Genomic DNA, 7,998 nt, shown 5'->3' on the forward strand with positions numbered 1-7,998 from the left:
TGTAGTAGATATTCTAAGTATTTAGCTTCAATCATGCAAACAAACAAAAATTGAAATTTGGTATGATTTTTTTTCCCGTTTTTGGCAACATCCCCATTTTGGCAACATTAAAATCCGGTCGTGTTGCCAAAATCGGGAAGTGACTGTATATAACAGGTTAGATCTTCGTCAGATGCTGTAACAATTGAATTGACGGAGCTTTGTCATACTCTGAGATTTCCCCGCAAAAGGATCATCGGACTGGTAATGACTTTAAAGCTGGCGATAAGGAAAAGCTACGATTTTCAAGAGTGAGCTCGGCATATAGAATGAGATCTCGAGAACCAAGGAAAACATCAGGAAAAATGCACAAGAGAACGGTAAAAATTTACAAGCTTTGTTACGACGAAGATAAAATATTCAATTTTTGAACTTTTAAAAACACTTAAATAAAGAAACAAAATTAACCTTTACTTGTCTCCGTCACTACACATCTAGTTCGGAATTTTTAATACGATTTTAAAGAGATAGCAAGATACAGCTCTTTGAAACTCGAGCATGGTTTTGAGGCAGCAATTGATGGCTTTGCTAGCAGCTGGAAAAAGCCGCAGCTTCAAAGTACCATATCTTGAATTATCATTTCTCAGAGTTCTGTAGAGGTACCGGAATAGGTTTTGGCTTACATATCAAACATGCCTTTTTTAGTCCGTTGATTAGAACTTTGACGAGATTTGGCATCAAAGATCGGTTAATATGTGCTGTGATCGAGCTTCTAACTACTATTATTCTACACAAACTCTGGTCTTACTTCTCTTCATTTTGAACATAAACACTAAATTCAAATTAATTTTTACCTTTCATTCTATTAAACATTGAATGCAGGCCATTATACTACGCGAGCAAGTTAGCCGTACAAAAACATACTCAAGTCAGTTTGGTAAGATAAGTCAATTGTAAATATTTATAGTTCTAATAACGGCAACGCGTGCTTAGAACCATCAAGAGAATGGTGTGTGGCGGCGAAGGATGAAACAAGAGCTCGCCCAGCTCTACGGCGAACCCAGTACCCAGAAGGTAGCTAAAGCTGAAAGGGTACGATGGGCAGGGCATATTTCAAGAATGCCGGACAGCAACCCTGCAAAGCTGGTGGTTACTTCCGACCGGCAGGTACAAGAAGAAGTGAAGAACATCTACTAGGTGGATTAATCAGGGTTTTTGGTGATATTTTTGGATTCTTATATGGATTCTTTTGAAATTTCTTAATTAAAAACTTCAAATCAAGATTTCTCGAGATTCCTCCTAGGGATTTTTTTAAAAATTGGTCCAGAGGTGCAGAATTACCACAGGAATCGAGCCCTGTACTTGGGTTTGATGGACATTTTTATTTTATAATAACGGTCTACCGGGGCACCGTGATTCCACTACCTCCCAGACAACCGGCCTTTTACCCTCCAAATATTCCCTTTAGAAACCATGCGTACAGACCACCTAATCCAAATTTTCAAAAGCCCACTCCAATGGAAGTTGATAAATCATTAATAAGCAAACGAATTAATTACATGAATAGGCCTCAACCCAGCCGTTTTTCACATTTCGGGAACCAACAACCACCTCGACAATTTGGAAACCAATCGTTTGTTCCTCGGCAACCTTTCCCTGCAGCGTATCCTAGACCTTTCGGAAATCCCGCGTTTCCACCACAGCAATTCAGGCAAACTCAACCTCCCAAATTTCTTGTAGAAGAATTGACGAACTTAGAACACGATCCACACTATCAGTTTTATCCAGAATGCAATCAATTTTATGCCGATTACTATCATTACTATCCACCCTATGATTACAGTGATACCCAGGAAGCAGTGGGTAAACCAGAAATAGTAGAATCTGCTGAATCAGAAACGCAAGAAGAATCTTCTCATGACGAGATAAATTTTCCGATGGATTCAGAAACCAATCCAGAAACATAGAATCTAATAATTACATACCATACATTGAAGTGAACACGACCTTTGGTAATCTGAAGCTCCTTATTGACACAGGGGCCAACAAAAACTATTTAAACCCCGAAGTAATAAAAAATCATTCCATGGTTATTCATGAAACTCCTTCAATTGTCAAAAACGTATCTGGTATGCACAAAGTTCAACATTCAATCAGTTTCTCTCCTTTTAAAGGCAAACCATCGATAACATTTTTCCTTTTCAAATTTCATTCCTTTTTCGACGGATTGATAGGATATGAGTCTCTATCTCAACTTCAAGCCAATATCATCACCTCATCCAACACACTAGAACTCTCCAATGAAATTTTTCCCATGAAAAGGCTATATCCAGAATCCTTCTCAGTCCAAATCAACGCACATGAACAAGTGAAAATTGAATTACCCACAACCGTTAGCAATGGTGACTTTTTAATTGAAGATAGGTTCCCACTGACAGAAGATGTAGTTGTTTTACCCGGAATATATAAAGCAGAAAATAATAAAGCAGTCATACTCGCTTCCAATACTTCGAACACATCCGTCAAAATGAACCCCAATAGGCAGCTTATCGCTGAAATGAATAATTTCGAAGTAAAATCGCCAAATGTAGTGAAAGCGCGTAGTAATAAATGCAAATTACGAAAACATTTAAGATTGGAACACCTTAACGAGGAAGAACGTCCAAAATTATTGAAAATTATTGATAAATATGAATCTATTTTCCATCAAGAAAAAACCCCTTTAACATTTACTAGCGCAATCAAACATCAAATTAAAACCAAGGATGATAATCCTGTTTATTCTAAATCTTATAGGTATCCTTTCTGTCACAAGGAAGAGGTACAAAGACAAATTTTCGTTATGTTGGAACAGGGAATTATCAGACACTCCGACAGCCCATGGTCGTCACCTGTTTGGGTGGTACCAAAAAAAATAGACGCATCAGGAAAGCAAAAGTGGAGTCTTGTCATAGACTATAGAAAGTTGAATGACAAGACTGTCGAAGATCGCTATCCAATACCTAATATATCAGATATTTTAGACAAGTTAGGAAGGTGCATGTATTTTTCTACATTGGATCTCGCCTCTGGATTTCACCAGATCGAGGTCAATAATGAAGATATTCCCAAAACTGCATTTAGTGTCGAGCACGGACACTACGAGTTTGTGAGAATGCCGTTTGGCTTAAAAACGCTACATCAACCTTTCAAAGAGTGATGGACAATATTTTAAGAGAGCACATTGGGGTCCGTTGTCTTGTGTACATGGACGATATAATTGTGTATTCAACAAGTTTGCAAGAGCACATAGAGAATCTCGCAAAATTTTTGAATGCCTTCGTAAATACAATATGAAAGTACAACTCGACAAATGCGAATTCTTGAAGAAAGAAGTCGCTTTCTTAGGACATATCGTTACACCGGATGGTGTCAAACCGAATCCTAACAAAATAGAAGCCATACGTGAATGGCCGATTCCCAAAACAGAAAAGGAGCTACGAAGCTTCCTTGGTGTACTAGGCTACTACAGGAGAATCGCAAAACCTTTAACAAACTGTCTCAGAAAGGGGGAGAGGATCCATCACTCGAAAGAGTTCATAGATGCTTTTAATAAATTCAAAAATATTCTAACTAGCAGCAGCATATTGCAATATCCGGATTTCACCCAACAGTTCATTGTCACTACAGACGCATCCAACCATGCAATTGGTGCGGTACTGTCTCAAGGGATTGTTGGCAGCGATAAACCAGTAGCTTATGCATCTCGGACACTCACCAAACATGAAGAACGACTGCCAGCAATTGAAAAAGAATTGCTCGCAATACACTGGGGATGTAAATATTTCAGGCCTTACATATTTGGCCGGAAGTTTGTTCTTTATACTGACCACAAGCCTTTGACGTATGGTCTACATTTGAAGAACCCTAACAATAAAGTTTTGAAATGGATGGTAGATCTCCGTGAATTTGATTTTGAGGTGAGATATAAACCAGGCAAGCAGAACGTAGTCGCTGATGCATTGTCTCGTATCCCCACGAGATTAATGTAAATGAAGTTGACAGCGATGATAGTTCATCCGATTCGACCAGACACTCTGCAGAAAATGACGATAGTGAGTACATTCCAATGACTCTAAAACCTATCAATCATTTTTCAAATCAAATAATTTTAAAGAGAGGAGAAATCGGTGACGAACAACGTGAAGATGGTTTTCCACGCGTATTTAGGGGAGCTATTACACGATTGCAAGTGGGAATAGTATTAAGAACTCGCATCGTGAAAGAATATTGTAACCCGGTAAAAATTAATTGCATACATTGCCCAGAGCCACTTATTATGAGTTTACAGACAGTTTATAGGAACCATTTTGGTCACACCAAAAGTTTGAAGGTTCGAATCTCGCAAATAATTTTACAAGATCTTAGAACGGAAGAAGATCAAAAAATTTAATTATTCGAAAGATTCACGAGGCTTCCCATAGAGGTATTTGGGAGAATCATAAACAAATTTCACGCAAATACTTCTTCCCAAAAATGAAAATCAAAATTAGGCAGTTTATCAAGTTATGCGAAACATGTAGTAAAAACAAATACGAGAGGAAACCTTATCAAATCAAACTAGGAGAAACTCCAATTCCAAAACGGCCCTTAGAGATAATCCATGTAGATATCTTTATTGCACAACCAGACCTTTTCCTGACAATCGTAGACAAATTATCAAGATTTGGAGTAATCATCCCGATTAAATCAAGAACAATCCAAGACGTTCGAAAGGCGTTATTGAAGTTTATCAGTTTGCACGGAAAACCACAACTGATCGTCTGTGATAACGAACCCGCGTTAAAGTCTATAGAGGTAAGAGGACTTATGGATGATCTAGAAATTCAAATGTATTTTACCCCTTCCAACCACAGCGAAACGAACGGAATAGTCGAAAGATTTAATTCGACACTAGCTGAAATATTCAAATGTATTAAAGGTCGACACGAAGACCTCTCACAAAAAGAAAAAATCATGATAGCTTGTACTCAATACAATGAAACCATCCACTCGGCAACAAAACTCAAACCTAGAGAAATTTTCTTCGGCGTTAAAGATCAAGACGTTAGACCTCTTAACATTGAAGAAATGATCGTAAAAAGGAATAAACTATATGATGACGTAACGTTAGAGCTTACGAAAACTCAGAAAGCCAATTTAGACCAAAGAAACAAACACCGCGAAAACGAACCTAAACTAGACGAAAATGATAGAGTTTTTCATAGAGTACAAGGTATCAAGGATAAGACAAATGTGAGATACTCTCCAGTACATGTCGCAAATGATAATAACAAAACATTTAACGACGACATGAACCGCAAGTTACATACAACCAACATAAGAAGAATTTTGAACTAACATTTCTTTATATTTTAGGCGAACATGGAATCTACCTTGCTTGTGATGATTGGCCTTGTCCTTACTGCTAATTCCCAGCAGCATACGCTTCACATACAGGACTTATCGACAAACCCAGGACTGCTGACAATAACAACAGGACATTGTTTCATAACCAAAGGACAAGACAGACTATATCATGAAATAGATCTCGACCAATACCAAAAGTTGTTGGATAACATCGACAAGATTATACGAGGACTCACGCATTTCGACACCTTCAAAGATTTGACTATTTTGCTATCCAACAAATTTGATGACATTTTGAGGCTCTATGAAAACTTACTGCCCCATAGGAGATTAAAAAGAGGAGCATTTATCTTGTTAGGGTCAAGTATTAAATTGTTAACAGGTAACCTTGATGATAATGACCTTGTAAAAATAGACCAAGAAATCCAGAATCTGAAAGTTAGTGGAAATAGTTTAAAACAATCTTCAGATTAGGTTAAACAGGAAATTCGAGAATCAGATAAATAAAATGATAAAAACATTTAATGACCAACAAACTATTATAACCAGAGAACTTATAAATATTAAACGGGGCATCAATAATAACACAGGAATTAATCACGTATCTTTTCTCATCCAAACATTCAAAACAACTTACCAATTAGAGCAAATAGAAAAAGAGCTAGTCTATTTTTGAAACTTCTCAATTAGCAAACCTTAACGTAATTTCTAAAAACATTTTAGGAAAATCAGAACTCAGCCTTATTAGAGAAAAACTTGAGAGTCATAACATTACCTTTCAAAGCACTGATCAAATTTATGAAATGTTAGGGATTAGCTCAGTATTTAGGAACCAAAAGTTATACTTCATAATCTTTATTCCACAGTTAGAATCTACTATTTTCAATCGAATCCTTATGGAGCCTATACCAATCGACGGAAGAATCATCGAATTGCCCTCATCATCTGCACTCATCGGACTCAACAAGACTTTTCTACTCAAATCGGAATGCCGTACTGTAGGACAAAACGCTTTATGCGATAAGGATAACTTAGCGGATGTATCTCAAGATGATTGCGTTTCCAAGATACTCAGAGGAATCCCAGGTAATTGCTCATTCACCAAACCCACCAAAAACTACAAGGATCTTAAAAGGCTTACTGAAAACTACATTGTTGTGAAAAACTCATCGTTAACCGAAATGTCAACAAATTGCAACGTTTCCAACAGAATGTGGACACCATAACCAAATCGGGACGAATCGGTCTTGAAGGGGGAGTAGTTACAACGGACACCAACGTCAAGAATTACGCCACCATCATCAAGTTTCCTCGCAGCCTAAGTCTCCACCAGAACGCATAGCATGAGTCCAAAGTACGATAACCCGAATGATGAGACCAGCAAATAGAGGACGTTAGCAACAACCTACCAATCGGACGACGGAAGTGCGGACATAAACAAAACTTACTTTTAGCTAGGTCAGGCAATCAGTGCAACTCATTAAGGTTTGATGTAAGCTTAATTAATAAATAAAATTCATTCTGTGTTCAATCGTGTTAGGTGAAGGTAGTTATCTTTTTTTAAAAACGCTGCTCCGAAGCCCCGTAACTTAACTCACATATTGTGTCATCATTTAATCACGATCGATAATCGTTAATCATATTCCAAACGTTTTATTCATTAATCATAATCAGTAATCATAGTCAAAAAATGAATAAATCATTAATCATAATCTTTAATCATACAGTTGAATGATTCAAACATAACCAATTATATCATTCATTGGAAACTTTATTAATTAACGCTCTGGTTTATATTCCCATTGCCCGACGTTTCGGCCCGTTTATTGGGTCTTTTTCACGTCGGGCAATGCGAATATAAACCCGTTTGAATATATCAGACTGAATGGCCAAAATATATCATACAAAAACGTAAAAAATTGTTTGTGTTTCAAAATATTTTTAAATACAATAAATTAAGGTATGAGCCAGTCTCGGACTAAAAATCTCTTTAATAGCAAAAAAGAACGATAAATCCAAGCAAAATATTGGAAAGAGATAAGTGTTATTCTTATAATTAAATATATTAAGTGTTTGTTGTGATGTAATATCAAATTCTAGTGAAATGTTTGTGTCGTGTAAATTTTTGTTCAGCAAAGTTGCTATCATGCCCGGTAGTAGGTCACTCAATGTTTCTGAATGTAGGCCACTGCAAACTCCACCCATTGCAATGGTTGCTGCGATCGTCCCATGCATTTGAAGTGAGCTGGCATAACAACCCGCTGTTTCACATGTAAGAATAATTTGTTATTTTGTGGTTTTTGCCACTGAAGGCTTCTAAAATAAATAAAAGTTCTTATTTCTTCAATTCATAACCAGTTTACTTCATATTTTTCCATTTATAGCGGCTTATAAAAATGGCCTACAAATAATAAAAATATAAATAATAAAAAAAATAGCCGAAAATTGTTTTTTTTTTTTTTACATTTTTGTAGAACAATATAGTTATGCACTTTGGAGAAAGTTAGCTAAGGTGTGCTTTCCATTGGTGTTAATATTACTGTACAATGCTGATTTATAAAAAAGTTATGGACGAATAACGAACTATCTCGCAACCGGAGACACTCCCTTACTAATGATCATCAGTTATGA

The 7,998-nt window shown here is 36.6% G+C and overlaps 1 long non-coding RNA gene across 1 annotated transcript; it reads left to right on the forward strand.

Annotated features, from left to right (window-relative positions):
* Window positions 1-4,425: 4,425 nt before the first annotated feature.
* LOC134202797 (uncharacterized) lies at window positions 4,426-6,906 on the forward strand. Its single transcript, XR_009977344.1, has 2 exons — window positions 4,426-6,453; window positions 6,578-6,906. It is a non-coding gene; the product is annotated as an uncharacterized LOC134202797 (long non-coding RNA).
* The last annotated feature ends 1,092 nt before the right edge of the window (window positions 6,907-7,998 follow it).

This window comes from Armigeres subalbatus, unplaced genomic scaffold, assembly GCF_024139115.2.
Source record: "Armigeres subalbatus isolate Guangzhou_Male unplaced genomic scaffold, GZ_Asu_2 Contig1419, whole genome shotgun sequence".
Taxonomy (NCBI): Eukaryota; Metazoa; Arthropoda; class Insecta; order Diptera; family Culicidae; genus Armigeres; species Armigeres subalbatus.